This window comes from Rattus norvegicus, chromosome 19, assembly GCF_021556685.1.
Source record: "Rattus norvegicus strain SHRSP/BbbUtx chromosome 19, alternate assembly SHRSP_T2T, whole genome shotgun sequence".
Lineage (NCBI taxonomy): Eukaryota > Metazoa > Chordata > Mammalia > Rodentia > Muridae > Rattus > Rattus norvegicus.
This window is the reverse complement of record NC_141552.1, coordinates 475,216-493,867: the sequence shown is the minus strand read 5'-3', so window position 1 is coordinate 493,867 and position 18,652 is coordinate 475,216. Positions and strand designations below refer to the sequence as shown.

The window sequence follows — 18,652 nt, the reverse complement described above, 5'->3', positions numbered from 1 at the left end:
GAGAGAGAGAGAGAGAGAGAGAGAGAGAGAGAGAGAGGAAGGAAAGGGGGAAGGATATGCATGAAAGAGAGACAAAGAGAGGGAGGGAGAGAGGGAGAGAGAGAGAGAGAGAGAGAGAGAGAGAGAGAGAGAGGAAGGAAAGGGGGAAGGATATGCATGAAAGAGAGACAAAGAGAGGGAGGGAGAGAGGGGGAGAGAGCGAGAGAGCGAGAGAGCGAGAGAGAGAGAGAGAGAGGCTCACTCAGGCAGAGACAGAGAGACAAAATGCCAATCCCAGGGGCCAGGGGTGCTCCCAGTCCACACTTTTGAGCCATTTCTTCTGTGCAAGTGTAGGAAAGTGGGCTGTGTTCTACCCCATCTCCCCCAATGCAAGGTAGTCAAGGAAATGTAAACATAAAGAGTGTGACAGTTCTTACAGTTTCACATCCCAGACCAAGCATCGTTAACTTCCTGTCCCATTAAACATTTCTTTCTAGATAAATAGGCTAGGCTAGCAAAATGAGAGAGAGAGAGAGAAAGAGAGAGAGAGAGAGAGAGAGAGAGAGAGAGAGAGAGAGAGAGAGAGAGAGACGCAGACCATTATCAACATGTCCTTTCTTCTTGGTCACAATCAGCCTTTTCTACTTCACGTTCTGTCCCGGCCAATTTCAGCCCCACACTCTACCTACATCTAGATGCAGGGTGCAGCTGCTCAGGCCAAGGCCGGGTTACTCCAGCCAGGGGAGGCTGGGACGTTGACACCCTGCACGTTCCCATCCTCATGCACATTCCAGGCTGCCAGCTAGTCCCCCTCTCTGCCTGGAGCTGACTACAGGCTAGCTCTAGTCAGGGCCTCCCTAGGAGAGGCGGAGAGGGACTCTTGGCACTCGCAATTTCCTGGAGAGTTACTGTTTCATTAGATAGCACAAACTGGATTCCAGCCTTTGCTTGCTCACCTAAGAGGTACTACGGTTTCCCTGAGCTGGAACCTCTTTACCTTTCCATGCGCGAGCTTGAGGCGCCCTCTGCTGGCAGCCTCTGCTTATAGCGATTGCAAGCGAAAGCGCAGCCAGGACACACACTACTCGGAAGGGCTTCTTCTGCTTCCTCTTCCCACGCCCACAATTTCCAAGACCGTTCTTTCACTCGTCTCCAAACCCACTTTCACGGAAGGATATGAATCATTTGCAATTCGAAGTGCAAATGATAATTGCAAGGCTCACCCAACTATGTCACTTCCAAATAATTAGTTATTTTTTTAGTTTTTAGATTATTAGTTTTCTTTTCTTTTTTTAAATAGGACTGGAGAAATGTCTTGGCAGATAAGAGCACTTGCTGTTCTTTGAGAGGACTCGAGTTCAATCCTCACCACCTTCGTGGTGGCTTATAACCATTTGTAACTCCAGTTCCAGGGGAATCCGATGTTCTCTTCTGACCTCTGAGGGCACCAGGCACACAGGTGGTACACATACATATATGCAGGTAAACACTCATAAACATAAAAGAAGATAAAAATCTTTACAATTTAAAAACTATGTGTATGTGTGAGTGGAGGGGGACAGTCAAATGCACGTGATGTAGGTGCTGAAGAGTCCAGGAGAGTATATTGGGCCCCTGGAGGCATATGAAAAAGGCTGAGTCCTTGTTTCCCTTGGCCCCTCACCCTAACCTATACCCTGGCTCCCCCTCAGAAGACCAAATAGCAATTTGGTTGGTGTTTTAGTTGCTGTGAAGAGACACCATGACCAAAGCAACTCTCATAAAAGAAACATTTAATTAAGTACTTGCTTACATTTTTCAGAGACTTAGTCTATGATCACTATGGATGGCAGACAGGCATGGGCAGTAGCTGGAGGCTTTATCTCCTGATACACAGGAGAGAGAGAGAGAGAGAGAGAGAGAGAGAGAGAGAGAGAGAGAGAGAGAGAGAGGAAGGAGGAGGAGGAGGAGGAGGAGGAAGAGGAGGAGGGAGAGGATAGGGAGGGAGATATTTGGACCTGGCATGGGCTTTTGAAGCTTCAACACACATCCCTACTGACACACTCCCTCCAAGGTCACATCTATTCCGGTGAGGCCACACCTCCTAAACTTTGCCAAACAATTCCATTAACTGGGGATCAAATATTCAGATATATAAGCCTAAAGGGGCCATTCTCATTCAAACCACCACAGTTGGTTCCCTAGACATAAAATGCTTCCCACTGGGTATGGTATTGTGTCTGGGTAGTCTCAGCACAGAGAAAGAAAGCTGAGGCAGAAGAATCATGAACCCAGAGTTAGCTTGGGCTATCCAGCAAGTTCAGGGACAACCTGAGCTATGTAGCAAGACTGATAGAGTGCCTTGGTTGCAAAAACAGAATTCTTGGGAGGGTACAGGTGGCTGTGCTCAAACCATTCTCAGTGAGCCCCAGAAAGGAAGCCTTTTGCTGAAACAGCCTCTCCAGGAAAACGGTCTGTCTCAATTGAGCAGATAACACTGAGAAAGAGAGACTACAGATCCCCAAGTGGCTCTCTGAGACTGCATTTACCTCACTCACCCCAAACCTCTATATAAACTCCAAGTATTCTCTTTCTGCAGACTTCTCCACTCAGAGGGGTTGAAATAAAGTTTCCTCTGCTGAGGTCAGATTATGGTCTCTACACTGTCTAGAAATCTAACAGAGATCTCATCTAAAGGGAGGGAGGAAGGAAAACGGAAGGAAGTGCCTATCAAATAAAATAGCTCCCCCCTCCCCCCAACAGGACAGGATATTGAACAAAAGTTGTGCTTTTTACCATAAGCCCCTAACCTACTCCTCCAACTAAATTACATGGTTGGATTAATCCTCTAGGTGTGAATCCAAGCTTGTGCAGAAGTATGTGACAACTGAGCTTTTCGAGCTATCTCCTTTAACTGGGACCCAGCAGTCCAGACATCTGGTCGTTCTTGCAAAGGACTGGGGTTCAATTCCCAGCACCCACATGGTCACTCACAACTCTCTGTTTCTCTAGTTCCAGACAGTCAATGTCCTCTTCTGGCCTCTGAGGGCATCAGGCACATAACTGGTGCACAGACATAAACATAGGCAAAACTCCCATATGCATAAAATATGAGAAAATACATTTTTTAAAAATTGTTTTCATCTTTATTAACTTGGGTATTTCTTATTTACATTTCAAATGTTATTCCCTTTCCCGGTTTCTGGGCCAACATCCCCCTAACCCCTCCCCCTCCCCTTCTCTATGGGCTTCCCCTCCTCATCCTCCCCCCATTACCACTCTCCCCCCAACAATCCCGTTCACTGGGGGTTCAGTCTTAGCAGGACCCAGGGCTTCCCCTTCCACTGATGCTCTTAAGGCTATTCATTGCTATCTATGAGGTCAGAGTCCAGGGTCAGTCCATGTATAGTCTTTGGGTAGTGACTTAGTCCCCGGAAGCTCTGGTTGGTTGGCGTTGTTGTTCATATGGGATCTCGAGCCCCTTCAAGCTCTTCCAGTTCTTTCTCTGATTCCTTCAACGGGGGTCCCGTTCTCAGTTCAGTGGTTTGCTGCTGGCATTCGCCTCTGTATTTGCTGTATTCTGGCTGTGTCTCTCAGGAGAGATCTACATCCGGTTCCTGTCAGCCTGCACTTCTTTGCAGTTTGACAGCTTGGTGTCTGTATATGTATGAGCCACATGTGGGGCAGGCTCTGAATGGGTGAGAAAATACATTTTTTAAGATGAGGGAGGATGTATAGTAACCAGAATACTGGAGCTCCTGCTGCCTGGTAACACAGTGCCAACGAGCAGTGACAGGACTGAAGCTGTATACTGCACTTTCTTCAGAGTCAGTGGTCAGAGAAAGCAGTGGGTTAACACCTTTAACTCCTACCACAAAGGCAGTCATTCAGGGCACAGCCTTGCCCCTCTGGTCAGGTGCTCAGTCACATTTCTGACCTGTGACATCCATGTCTCTCATCGCCATCCCTGCACTCTTCCCTCAGTCTCCAGACAAGTGGGCTCGGGCACTTCTTGAGAGGCTCTAACTAACAACCCATATTTCTCCGGGGCCATCTGAGCCGGAGAGTTAACTCAGAACAAGCGAGCACTGACAGTGTGTATGCACTAAACTTGATTTACTATGGCTGCATGTAGGTTCCTTTCTATATTATGGGATACAAAAGTGGTGCCATAGTATGAATAAAAACCAGCCATTACCCATCCTCTCTTGAAATCACCCCAAAGAGTCAACTGCAGGGGGATCCCCGTTGCTCCATCCAGCCTGTCTGGTAGGTCCAATGCTGAAGAGTGTTCTGTGATGCCCCATGCTGGCCTCTGTCTTTGTTCCAGTTCTACCTCCTTGCGATTTATAAACGCCACTTCTCCTCGCTCCTTCCCAGGTCCCCTCACACTCACCCTTCAGGCTGAAGGTTTAACATCAGGTAGACATTTTCATGATACACTTTGCTCTTTCTGCTCAGAGTTCTAAGTGACAGGGGACAGGCAGGCGACTCAGGGTAAAAGTGTCTCAAAATCTGAATACCTACATTTGATCCCCAAGACTCACAAAACAACAACAGCAACAACAACAACAACAGCAACAACAACAACAGCAACAATAACAATAACAACAAAGCAAAGCAAAGCAAAGCAAAACAAAACAAAACCAAATCCATAAAAAGCCAGTTGCAGTGCAGGACTCTCCTAAAGAATGACGGGAGGCAGAGTCCAGACCAGAAAACAGCCAGAACCATGGATCACAGCACACCTGCCTAAAAAACTCGACAGCCCCTAAATTAAAAAAAAAATTCTAAGAATAGTTTAAAAATAATTACAAAACTACAGAATTCAGTATGTGTTAAAAGGTTTTTTTTTTTTTTTTTTTTTTTTTTTTTTTTTTTTTTTTTTTTTTTTTTTTACAGATAAAGCAACCTAAATACACTGCAATCCTCCAGTGCAGAGACGGCTTTCCGGTGTTCGGATGAGCTAGCAAACCAGAAAGACTAAAGGTGCTGGGTAGCAAGGATGTCACTGCAAAGCTAAATTCCTCTGCTAATTTTCAAAGAATACAGACACCCAAGGCTTTTTGCAAAGCCTCAGGTTTCTCCCTGATGTTGCTATTTGGGCAGTATCTCAGGTCTTTCTGGTACAAGAGTGACCTCAAATACAGTTTTCCTCACAAAGTAAATCTTGACAGCATGGCTAAGGAAGAAGGGTACTGTACTGGAATTATCCAAGAGACCCATGTTCCTACTGAGCTGACCGTGCTACGTTGTACTGATTTATTTTGTTTTTGAAGCGGAATCTTGGACTGGCCTTCCAACTCACTATGTTAATATTTCTCAACAACACAGGTCTCAATCTCCCAACAAAGAGGCATGGGCTAACAGAACAGATGTGAAAAACAGGATCTATTCTTCTTCTGCATCCAAGAGACACACCTCAACATCAAGGATAGACATCACTTCAGGGTAAAAGGATGGGAAAGGATGTTCCAAACAAATGGACCTGAGAAGCAAGCTGGTGTCGCCATTTTAATATCTGCCAAAATAGATTTCAAACCAAACCAAGTCAAGAGATAGGGAAAAACACTAAATGTTCATCGAAAGAAAAATCCACCAAAAGGACATTGCTCCAAACACGAGGGCACACAATTTTATATATTAAAAAACAAAACAAAACAGCAACAAAAATAAAATCAAAAAACCCTGCTACTACAGCTGAAATCACATATTGACCCTCACACTAGGAGTAGGAGACTTCAATATCCCATTCTCACCAATAGACAGGTCATCTAGACAAAAACTAAACAGAGAAATGCTGGAGCTAACAGATCTTATAAACCAAATGGACCAAACAGATATTCATAGAACATTATACTAAAACACAAAAGAATATATCTTCTTCTCAGCACCTCAGAGGATTTTCTCCAAACTGACCAAATACTTAGACATAAAGCAAGTTTCAACAGTTAAAAGAAAATTGAAACAACACCCCACATCCCTATCAGACCACCTTGAGGTAAAGCTGGATATTAACAACAGAAAGCTTACAAATCCATGGAAACTGAACAACTCACTACTGAAAGAAAACTGATCAAGACAGAAATTAAAGAAAGACTTTCTAGAATTGAGTGAAAATGGATACACAACATAATGGAACTTGTAGAGCACAATGAAGGCAGATCTAAAAGGCTAATGAGAAGCTGAGAGAAGCCAGTTTTAATCAGTCAGCTTGGATAGGAGTTTTGATCCGGAACAGCTGAATTGAACCACCCAGCCAAAGTTCATAAAGAACCAGGAAGAGTGAGCTTATTCAGCAGTAAACCTCTGGGATGACAATTACCTCTGACAAATAAAAGCACTAAATACCATTATAAAGAAGTTGGAGTGATCTCACATTAGTAATTTAGCAGTACTTTTGAAAGTTCTATTACAAAAAGAAGAAATCACACAGAGAAGGAGTAGATGGCAAGATATAATCAAACTCAGGGATGAAATCAATAAAATAGAAACAAACAACACATTAATCAGTGAATATAGAGGAATTTTAGAGCTGGAAAGATGGCTCAGTGGTTAAGAGCACTGACTGCTCTTCCAGAGGTCCTGAGTTCAATTCCTAGCAACCCCATGGTGGCTCACAACCATCTGAAATGAGATCTGATGCCCTCTTCTGGTATGTCTGAAGACAGATACAATGTACTTTTATATAGTAAAGAAATAAATCTTAGAGGGATTTTAATTCAGCAACTTGGCTGCTATGTGCAAGGGACCACACGCAAAGAACTAGGTCTCTGGGATTCAGACTGTACTCCCTCTGACTGGAATTCTGACACCCCTTTAGTAGACATCTTTAATCCCAAACAATGAAGGTGAAAGTTAGTTGTAAAAGGATGTAGCCATGTTTGGAAGTGAGTGGCAAACAAAGTGACAAATCAGAGAAAGATTTGACAGAATGAGTCAGAGAGGATATGCCCAACTCTCAGGAGAACAGACAGGAAAAAAGAGGCTACTTAACAGCAGCATGGAGTGCATCAGGGATGGCGTTCAGTTGCGTTCATATAGTGTGAGGCTCCAAGTGAGTCTTAACTACTGGGAGATCCCCCAAGTGAGACAGGAGAATGAAGTTCGATGCAAATGCAAGAGGTTTATTTTCTGGCACACGGGGGTCGGCCTTCAATCAGTCCCTTGTGACCAGTGACTGGAAGGCAACCCAAATAGCTATAACAAGCAGTTTTTATACTTTTTGGGGTACAGGTTACATCAGCAAGGTTATAATTTAAACTTATTGGCTAAGCATATTGACCTTTGAATCTATTGGCTAGCAAGCATGTGACATGCATTTGAACTCTATCTTGGACCAGAGGGTCAAGTGACTATGTCAGTACATTCTTTGGATTTTCAAGGATGTCCCTGCTCCTCTCGAGAACTGTGGGTGAAGAATGGAACTTGGTCTAGCCTTGACCCGAGGAGGGAAGCTGGTACTTGGCCTAATCTTGACCTGAGGTGGTGGGTATAAAGCTGGTGGGTCCCCATAACCTACCTACTTTCTACCAGGCCAAGCCTCTTAATAGCTCTTATACTTCAGTGAGAATCCTTCAATAGTTCCGTTCAGTTTATGGAATTCAGAGGCAGTTTTTTCAAGCAGAGCAATTCAGTGAGAAGCCAAAAGAAGCCAGTTCTAACCCATCAGCTTGGACAGGAGTTTTGAGTTCAGAACAGCTGAATTCAATCAATCAGCCATCGTTCAGAAAGAACTAGAAAGGGTAAGTTTATTCAGCAGTAAGCCTCTGGGATGACAGTTACATCTGGCAAATAAGTTACTTTTACAAGTGAAATAAAGAGTTGGTTCTTTGAAAAAATCAATAAGATCAACACACCCTAATTATGTAAATTAAATAAAGGTGGAGAGAGAATATCCAAATTAACAAATTAAGAGAGAATATCCAAAGAAATGAAAGGGGAAATTTAACAACAGAGGCTGAGGAAATCCAGATAATCATTAAGTACATACTATAGAAATCTATATTCTACCAAATTGGAAAATCTAAAAGACATGGATAATTTTCTCAATACATTTCACTTACTAAAGTTAGATCAAGATCAGATAAGCAATTTAAACACACACACACATATGTATATGTGTATATGTGTGGAATGATGTCACGGATGAGGAAGCTACAAGATAGAATGAGGCCTGTCATTGGACGAGAAGGAAGGATGGGCAGGAGAAAAGTTTGAAGGAAGAGGAGGAGATGGGAACAGAAGAGGAGGGACAAGAGAGAAGCTGTGGCGGGACAATATGGAAGCTGGCTTTAAGACTCCACGCTCTACCTTTCCAGGTTGTTATTAATGTTCCTAAGGGGTGGATGTGTATTGGGCTTTGTATGTTTAGGTGGGCAATTATATCTTACTAATTGGATCAAAGGTTATTGTGTTGTGTGTTCTTTCATGTGCAGATTTAAGTGTAGGGAAATGTGGGCCGCCATGGAATTGGAATGCGTGCTTCTGGCAAGATATCCAGCAGATATCTTGGGGCACTGTGGTGACAGATCTAGTGGGGGATAAAAGACAGCATTTTATTTTTTATAATTTTACAACAACATATGTGTGTATGTGGGTGTATAGGCCTAGATAAACATTTAAGGCCTAGGTAACAATTACTTGGCTAGCCCGTCAGAAGGAAACTTTCTCATATTTTCTGCTGTTACCAGAAAACTGTCTTTTTTATTGTTTGCATATTTTGTTAATTATTTTATTTATTTACATCCCAAATCTTGCCCCTCCTCCTGGTCCCCACTCCTAGAGTTCCTTTTTGGTTCAAAGCTGAGCCATCTCTCCAGTCCACTAGGAAACTTTCTAATGCTAAGATTGATTATATATCCTGTTATGTTTTGTGCCCTTGGAAACCATGGTAAAAGTCAATAGAACTGTTTTGTATAGTTACCTGCAATTACCAGCCATCATCACTTTCTGTACCTGTGTATAAGCTTTTATGGTATAAGTTACCCCTGGGATAGACCCAACATAAGAGAGAGATTTAAACCACTATAAGAAACTTTTGGAATGGGTTGGGGATTTAGCTCAGTGGTAGAGCACTTGTCTAGCAAGGGCAAGGCCCTGGGTTCGGTCCCCAGCTCTGAAAAAAAAAAAAAGAAAAAAAAAAAGAAACTTTTGGAATAAGACTTTCATTTTGAGGAGTGGTCCAGTAAAGTTTAAGTTTCCAAGACCTCACCTGGAAATAGACATCCTACTTGTCCAAAAGAGACATGTATGTGGGTAACTGACATCATGGTTGACAAGTTAAGTCCATGAATGTTAGACAAGAAAAGTTCCCTATCACAGTTGAATACTCCAACCAATGGTAATAGGATAAATGTACAACAAAGACAAGTTCCTAAAGAACTCCTACCCCTAAATTCTGATTGGTGAAGAAACTTGATACAGTTTCTTGTGGAGTTTGGACTGTAGGATCTTAACTCGGGGTCATGGTTCAGTTTCTGGGAACTGAACCATGACCCCAGTCAACCAGTCCTGGGGTGTGTGCACAATAATAAACTATCCTTGTTTGACTGAGTGGCAGAATCCAACCAGAAGGACAGTGCCAGACAATTTTATTGTAGACTTCTACCAGAATTTCAAAGAAGAGTTAACACCAACACCCCTCAAATTATTGTACTCAATATAGACAGGACACTGATCAATTTATTCTACGAGGCCATAGTTACCCTGATATCAAGACCATATAAAGACCCAACAAAGAAAGAGAATTACAGACGAATTTTCCTTATGAACACAGATGTAAAAATTCTGAATAAAAACACTTGCTGGGGCTGGAGAGATGGCTCAGTGGTTAAGAGTTCTGACTGCTCTTCCAGAGGTCCTGAGTTCAATTCCCACCAACCACATGATGGCTCATGACCATCTGTAATGGGATCTGATGTGTCTGAAGACAGCTACATTGTACTCATAAACATTAAATAAATATTTAAAAAAACACTTGCAAACTGAATCCAAGAACATATCAAAAAGATCATCCAACATGATCGAGTAGATTTCATCCTAGAAATATAGGGATGGTTCAACATATATAATTAGAAAAATGTAATCCAACATAAAAGCTAACTGAAAAAAAAACATGATCATCTCATTAGATGCAGAAAAGGCCTTTGACAAAATCCAACACCCCTTCATGATAAAAGTCTTGGAGAGCTAAGAGATACAAGGCACATACCTAAACATAATAGAAGCAGTTTGCAGCATGCCCACAGCCAATGTCAACTGATGGAGAGAAACTCAAAGCAATTTCATTAAAATTGAGAACAAGACAAGGCTGTTCATTGTTTCATACCTATTCATTATAGTACTTGAAGTTCTAGCCAGAGCAATAAGATGACTAAAGGAGATGAAGGGGATACAAATTGGAAAGGAAGAAGTCAAAGTATTGCTATTTGCAGATGATATGATAGCATACATGAGTGATAGTAAAAATGTTACTGGGAAACTCCTACAGCTGATAGATAGTTTTAGCAAAGTAGCTGGATACAAAATTAACTCACAGAAATCTACTGATTTATATATAAGCCCTCTTATATACAAGTGACAAATGGACTGAGGAAGAAATCAGGGAAACATCACTTACCACAGTAGCCCCAGATAATATAAACTATCTTGAGGTAACACTAACCAAGCAAGGGAAGGACTTATATGATAGAAATTTAAGACATTGGAGAAAGATATCAGAAAATAAGAAGATCTCCCGTGCCCATCGATCAGTAGTATTAAATTAATAGTGAAAATGGCCATCCTACCAAAAAGTAATCTATGGATCTGATGCAATTTCCATTAAAACTCTAACACAATTCTTCACATATCTTGAAAAGATAATTTTTCAGCTTCACATGGAAACATAAAAATCCCAGTTAAAATAATCTTGAACAATAAAAGAACTGCTGGAGATCTCACCTTCTTTGCCCTCAGAATGTACTACAGAGCTATAGTAATAAAAACAGCATGACATTGCACACATATCCACAAAGACATGTTGATTGATGGAATCGAATTGAAGGCTCAGATATAAATCCACACATACATAGACACACATACATTGTCAACACATGGAGCTAGTCAAACTGGATAGCTGCATGTAGAAAAATACAAATAGATCCACACCTATCACCCTGCACAAAATTCAACTCCAGGTGGATCCAAGTCCTTAACATAAAACCTGATAGAAGAGACACACTGAACCTGATAGAAGAGAAAGTGGGAAATAACCTTGAGCTCATTGGCACAGGAGACAACTTCCTGAACAGAACTCCAATGGCTCAGGTGCAAAGGTCAACAATTAGTAAATGGGACCTCATGAAACTGAAAAGCTTCTGTTAGGCAAAGGACACCAGCAATCAGATAAAGAGGCAGCCTACAGACTGGGACCCAACAGAGGGCTAATAAGCAAAGTATATAAGACGACTAAAACAACAACAACAAAACAAAAACAAACAAACAAAAAAAAAACCCTGACATCAAGAGAACAACTAAACCAATTTAAAATAGGAGTACAGATCTAAGCAGAGAACTGAAATGAGAATTTCTGATTTCCTTAGAAACTCAATTGTGTCATCTGATGTTTTTCTGGAAGCTGTCTTTTTTCCTTTTTCAAAAAAAGATTAATTTATTTATTATATATAAGTACATTGTAGCTGTCTTCAGACACACCAGAAGAGGGCATGGGATCCCATTACAGATGGTTGTGAGCTACCATGTAGTTGCTGGGATTTGAACTCAGGACCTCTGGAAGAAGAGTCAGTGCTCTTAACCACTGCGCCATCTCTCTAGCCCTAGAAGCTGTCTTATAAGAGGATGTTTTGCTGAGAACAAACATGTGGTGTTTTTCTGGAAGCTGTCTGGTGAAAGAGCATGTGATGTTTTGCTGGAGTGTACACTTGAGAGGAGACATGATGCTTGGAAAGAGTATAACTATAACCCAATAGACAGTGGATGACGCCCTGGTATTGGTTCACCTTGCTTGTCTTCAATGGGCTTTGCTGACACTGGTCTGCACTGAATGCACTATTGCACTGGTTCTCCTTACTGGTCTTGCTTACTGAAGACCTTACTGGTCTTCAGTAACACCACATCTTTAGCAAAGACCAGCATCAATGAAGACCAGTAAGCACCTTGCTTTTAAATCATAATAAATTGCTATCAAAAAAGGGGGAAAGAAACATTGCAATGTTCACTTCCGTCTCTTTACTACAAAATTGAAAGCACAGCAAAGTCCCAGGATACAGAAGGCCCCACTCTCAGGATTCCAATTTGTCAGGTCTGACCACTCATTCAAAAGAAAGCAAAGCAACCTGGTGGTAAAGGGTAGAAAGGAGTTTAATGGATGTGGCCATGGTGCAAAGATGGAAACCGGAAATCTAGTCCATCTGTGAGTATTGATGTAAACTAGAAATAGATGAAGATTTGGGGCAGGAGGCAAGAGGTTTGTATGCATCAGCAATCCTGGTCCTGCTGTAGTCTGCTTGATTGTCTCTGTTCTGGTTCTGTAAGGTGGACAGAAGTCCTCAGTGTTCAAGGGGACAGTCTGTGAGGTCACTGCTTCTGGTTGGGGTTGACCTGTCTGAGGCTGTGCTAGTTCTAGGGGTGAAGATGACTGAAAAACTTGTGGGCACTTTGGAAGTCTGGGACAGAATGTGGTAAAAACTGAGAGTGAGGAGCTAATGGGTTATAATCAGTTTTTTGTGGTTTGTTGGTTGGTTTGCTTGTTTTTGAAATGGGGTCTCACTCTGTAGTCCTGACTGTCCTGGAATTCACTATGTACACGTGGCTGGACTTGAACTCAGGACACCTTGGAGTGCTGGGATCAAAGGCACCACCCTGGCTGCTTTTGTTTTTGACACAAAAACAAAGTCTTGGTATGTAGCTCAGACTGGCCTCTAAGTCATGATCAGTGTGCTTCACCACGCACAGCTATCTCCACTATGATTTATTATTTGTTTGGCTGATTGGCTTAAACCAATAGCTCATTTTAATTCTTATTTGATTTTGAGTGAGGTTGAGAATGTTGCTGGGTTTTTTTTTCTCCCTTCTATAAGTTCAAGTTGATCTCTACTTACCCTTTCTCACAGGAAGACATGTCCTTTCCTCCCCCACCTTCTTCCCTTCTTCCTCTTCTTCTTCTTCTTCTTCTTCTTCTTCTTCTTCTTCTTCTTCTTCTTCTTCTTCTTCTTCTTCTTCTTCTTCTTCTTCTTCTTCTTCTTCTTCTTCTTCTTCTTCTTCTTCTTCTTTCTGCCATCAATGATGTGCACCATGTGTATACCTGTGGAGGTCAGAAGAGGGTATTGGATCCCCAGAAACTCTAATTACAGGTGGTTGTGAGCCACCATGTGGGTTCTGGGAACTGAACCCGGATCCTCTGGAAGAGAAGCCGGTGCTCTTTTTTCTTTTTTTTTTTTTTTTTCAGTTACTACTGTACTTTATTGTGTTCAACCAAATCACCATGTTACAAAAATAGCAAGCTGCCATAATAAAAAATAAGGCTCCTCTATCCAGCACCAGATAGCATCATTTTACTTTCAAGCCTAGAAATTGCACACTTGTATATAAACCAACCGAAGATGAGGATTGAGAGTTCATCTTGGTGGATTTTTCCTTTGATGAATATGAAGTGTCCTTTCTTATCTTTTTTGATGACTTTTAATTGAAAATTGATTTTATTTGATATTAGAATGGCTACTCCAGCTTGCTTCTTCTGACCATTTGCTTGGAAAGTTGTTTTCCAGCCTTTCACTCTGAGGTAGTGTCTGTCTTTCTCTCTGAGGTGTGTTTCCTGTAGGCAGCAGAATGCAGGGTCCTCATTGCGTATCCAGTTTGTTAATCTATGTCTTTTTATTGGGGAGTTGAGGCCATTGATGTTGAGAGATATTAAGGAATAGTGATTATTGCTTCCTGTTATATTCATATTTGGATGTGAGGTTATGTTTGTGTGCTTTTCTTCTCTTTGTTTTGTTGCCAAGATGATTAGTTTCTTGCTTCTTCTAGGGTATAGCTTGCCTCCTTATGTTGGGCTTTACCCTTTATTATCCTTTGTAGTGCTGGATTTGTAGAAAGATATTGTGTAAATTTGGTTTTGTCATGGAATATCTTGGTTTCTCCATCTATGTTAATTGAGAGTTTTGCAGGATACAGTAACCTGGGCTGGCATTTGTGTTCTCTTAGGGTCTGTATGACATCTGTCCAGGATCTTCTGGCCTTCATAGTTTCTGGCGAGAAGTCTGGTGTGATTCTGATAGGTCTGCCTTTATATGTTACTTGACCTTTTTCCCTTACTGCTTTTAATATTCTTTCTTTATTTTGTGCGTTTGGTGTTTTGACAATTATGTGACGGGAGGTGTTTCTTTTCTGGTCCAATCTATTTGGAGTTCTGTAGGCTTCTTGTATGCCTATGGGTATCTCTTTTTTTAGGTTAGGGAAGTTTTCTTCTATGATTTTGTTGAAGATATTTACTGGTCCTTTGAGCTGGGAGTCTTCACTCTCTTCTATACCTATTATCCTTAGGTTTGATCTTCTCATTGAGTCCTGGATTTCCTGTATGTTTTGGACCAGTAGCTTTTTCTGCTTTACATTATCTTTGACAGTTGAGTCAATGATTTCTATGGAATCTTCTGCTCCTGAGATTCTCTCTTCCATCTCTTGTATTCTGTTGGTGAAGCTTGTATCTACAGCTCCTTGTCTTTTCTTTTGATTTTCTATGTCCAGGGTTGTTTCCATGTGTTCTTTCTTGATTGCTTCTATTTCCATTTTTAATTCCTTCAACTGTTTGTGTTTTCCTGGAATTCTTTCAGGGATTTTTGTGATTCCTCTCTGTAGGCTTCTACTTGTTCTCTAAGGGAGTTCTTTATGTCTTTCTTGAAGTCCTCCAGCATCATGATCAAATATGATTTTGAAACTAGATCTTGCTTTTCTGGTGTGTTTGGATATTCCGTGTTTGCTTTGGTGGGAGAATTGGGCTCCGATGATGCCATGTAGTCTTGGTTTCTGTTGCTTGGGTTCCTGCGCTTGCCTCTCGCCATCAGATTATCTCTAGTGTTACTTTGTTCTGCTATTTCTGACAGTGGCTAGACTGTCCTATAAGCCTGTGTGTCAGGAGTGCTGTAGACCTGTTTTCCTGTTTTCTTTCAGCCAGTTATGGGGACAGTGTTCTGCTTTCGGGCGTGTAGTTTTTCCTCTCTACAAGTCTTCAGCTGTTCCTGTGGGCCTGTGTCTTGAGTTCACCAGGCAGGTTTCTTGCAGGGGAAAAGTTGGTCCTACCTGTGGTTCCAAGGCTCAAGTTTGCTCGTGGGGTACTGCCTAAGTCCTTTCCGCGGCGGCAGCAACTGGGAAGATCTGCGCCGCTCTTTCCGGGAGCCTCTGTGCACCAGGGTTCCAGATGACGTTTGGTGTTTTCCTCTGGCGTCTGGATGTGCACAGAGTGCAGTCTCTTCTGGTTTCCCAGGCGTGTCTGCCTCTCTGAAGGTTTAGCTCTCCCTCCCACGGGAATTGGGTGCAGAGAACTGTTTATCTGGTCTGTTTCCTTCAGGTTCTGGCGGTGTCTCAGGCGCAGGGGTCCTGCCGCTCCCGGGCCCTCCCCTACGGGAATCCAGAGGCCTTATACAGTTGCCTCTTGGGCCAGGGATGTGGGCAGGGGTGGGCAGTGTTGGTGGTCTCTTCCGCTCTGCAGCCTCAGGAGTGCCCACCTGATCAGGCGGTGAAGCCGGTGCTCTTAACCACTGAACTATCTCTTCAGCCCCAACAAGTCCTTTTCTTTCGTTTGTCTTTTACAACAGCTTTGGACACAGAGATCATATAGACTTCTTGAACTGCTGATCATATATATGTGTGTGTGTGTGTGTGTGTGTGTGTGTGTGTGTGTGTGTGTGTGTATAATGAAGGCTGTACTTATAGCTTCTTTTAAACTTTTAGTTATTTGGGAGAAGGGGGGGTTATGCATAACATAGTTTGCTTGTGGAGATAAGAGAACAACTTAAGGGGACTGGCTCTCCTTCCCTCATGTGGATTCCAGGGATCAAATTCAGGTTGGTAGAGTTGGTGGCAAGTAATTTTAACCACTGAGTCATCTCCCTGGCCTTTATTTGTAGTTCTGTAAGTGAAAGTTGCATTATATGTCATATCCTCATAGATGCAGTTTTACTTTGGTAGTAAGGGTTTCTGGTCACTGCTGGACCTATAATGCAGCCTCTCTCTCTCTCTCTCTCTCTCTCTCTCTCTCTCTCACACACACACACACACACACACACAGTGTAGTTGGAAGCTTGAGAGATGCTCAACAGTTAAGAGTTCTTGCTGTTTTTTTTTTTTTTTAAAGAGCTCTGTCTGTAAAATCACAAGGACTAGGGTTTGAACCCCACCCGTCACACAACAAGCAAGCTCAGCATCCCTCACACAGGTTCGAATTCCTAGGGGTCCCATGCCCTTTTCTGGCCTTGCTTTGCACTACACATTATATACCACCCTCCCCTACCTCAAATAATTTTTTTTTCAAGACAGAGTTTTTCTGTGTAAAAGAGTCCTGGCTGTCCTGGACTTTCTTTGTAGACCTGAGTTTGTAGGCTGGCTTCAAACTCAGAGACCTGCCTGCCTCTCCCTCCTGAATGCTGTTATTAAAGGTGTGTACTATTATGCCTGGCCTTCAAATAAATATTTTATAAAAAAATGAAAACTCTATGGTTTCAGACTTAGCAGAATGACATAATTTTTCTCTAGAAAGTTCTGGGGTGCATCTGTGTATCTCTAAGAGTCAGCTCAAGGTCAATCATATTGTGGGCTGAACAACTAAAACTTGTTGCCTCAGTCAACTAAGGAAAGCTGGGAGTGACAAAGGTGGCTTTTCCCAGTGAAGAGCACACTAACTTGCTGTCTAGTGTCAAATGGTCAGCCCTGAAAACATACATACAAGTAACATTATACAGACTGAGTAGATTATATTCAGGAACTGTATGTATATAAATACACATATGCATGCAGCAACACTTAGTGGAAAAAAAAAAGAGGCCATGCATTTGAAGAAGAGGGGCATATGAGAGTTTGGAGGGAGGAAAAGGCAGGGAGAAATGTTGATGATATTAATTTCAAACTGCGGCAGCAACTTCCCACATCTGTTCTAAAGAACAGCCTTCTATACTCCCAGATGAAGCATTTGTAAAACAAACGAAAAGCCTGCCTCTTTGTTCTCTCCTGCCCATTTTAACTGGTTTTTAGTATGTGCCTGAAAGAGACCCCAGTGTCCAGAAGAAACTTAATACATGTTCTGATTTAGAATTTCCAGTTAGGGCCACCTCTTGGTGCAGGCCTATATAACCATCCCAGGGCTGCTCCTGAGGCCCAGGCTGGAGGGACATAGGTTCAAGGTTGACTTTGGTAACTTGCCTCAAGGTGTAAAAAGAAGAAGGGGTAGTGTGGTGTGGGGATGGGGACAGGGTAAAAGAACGAAGACCTATCTGTGATAGTGTTTGCTAGTACGCGGGAGGCTCTAGGTTCAATACTCATTATCACAAAACCAAAATGAAGCCCAAAAGATAAACATGGCTTTAGCACATATTTTTTTTTTCTTTTTTTTCGGAGCTTGGTACCGAACCCAGGGCATTGCACGCTCTACCACTGAGCTAAATCCCCAACCTAGCACATATTTTTAATCCCAGAATTTGGGAGGCAGAAGTGAGTGGATCTTTGTAAGTTGGAGACCAGACTGCCATACATAGCTAGTTCTAGACCAGCTAGGGTTACATAGTGAGATCCTACTTCAAAATCACAAACCAAATAAAACACTCCCAAGCAACCACTTTCTTGAGAGGGAGGCCTGAGGCTGAGTGAGGGGACACAGCATTCACAGAAGTACAGCAGGGACACTTTTACCTCAGATGTGGCTTCAGGTCTGCCAGCATGCCTTTCTTTCCGGAGACAGCATTCTCAGGCTTTTCTTCTATCTTTTATCTCTCTTTGACTTCAGGTGCCAGCTAACATCACTTATCACTAAGAGGCCAATGTAATTGTAAATTTAAAGTGGTGGTTAGTAAGGAGCTAATGAACCCTTCAGATCAGAAATTTGAGTATTAGAAGGCTCATTCTAACTGTCTGTAAAGGAAGAATAATTGGTTGGGACTAAGTGTAATTTGGCAATAGGGAGCTGGAGAGGCTTGGAGTTTGGCATTGGCAAATGGATGGGTGGGAAGATATTTAGGGGTCAGGAATGATAGGATTAAGGTGTGAGAGTAAGGGAGGCATCAAATTGGCCCTAGTGTTTGAACTTGGGTCTCCTAGGGCCCGCGGAGCCATTGCTAGTTTAGGAGTAGCTTTGGCTGGAAAGTAAGGTCAGGGCAAGTAGAACCCGGAGTCATCCATAAGGCTTTCAAGGTAGGTGTCCAAAAGATTGATAATTAGGGTGTGGCACTTTGGAGAGGGGCCTGGAGGGAATAGAACAAAACCTGGGAGGAATCAATGTGAGAACCGGCTGTAAGAAACTGGAGAGGTCTCTTGGCTCTGGGCTTGTAGGGTGTGGTAATAAGGCAAGCTTGGAGAAGAGTCTCACGTGACGACCTAGTGGCTCAGCAGCAGTACAAAAGCTATGCTAACCCCAGGGGGTAGAGTGCCTGGCGGCCCCTCCCGGCCCCGCCCCTCTGCCTTCCTTTCGCCTTCTTCATCCATTGGGTAA

At 42.5% G+C, this 18,652-nt stretch overlaps 1 long non-coding RNA gene across 1 annotated transcript; it reads right to left on the bottom strand.

The window, feature by feature from the left end:
- Window positions 1-3,083: 3,083 nt before the first annotated feature.
- On the bottom strand, window positions 3,084-18,595 carry LOC134483518 (uncharacterized). The gene is made up of 3 exons (XR_015643708.1): window positions 17,857-18,595; window positions 13,062-13,264; window positions 3,084-3,648 (listed from the first exon to the last, which is right to left on the bottom strand). It is a non-coding gene; the product is annotated as an uncharacterized LOC134483518 (long non-coding RNA).
- Window positions 18,596-18,652: the final 57 nt, after the last annotated feature.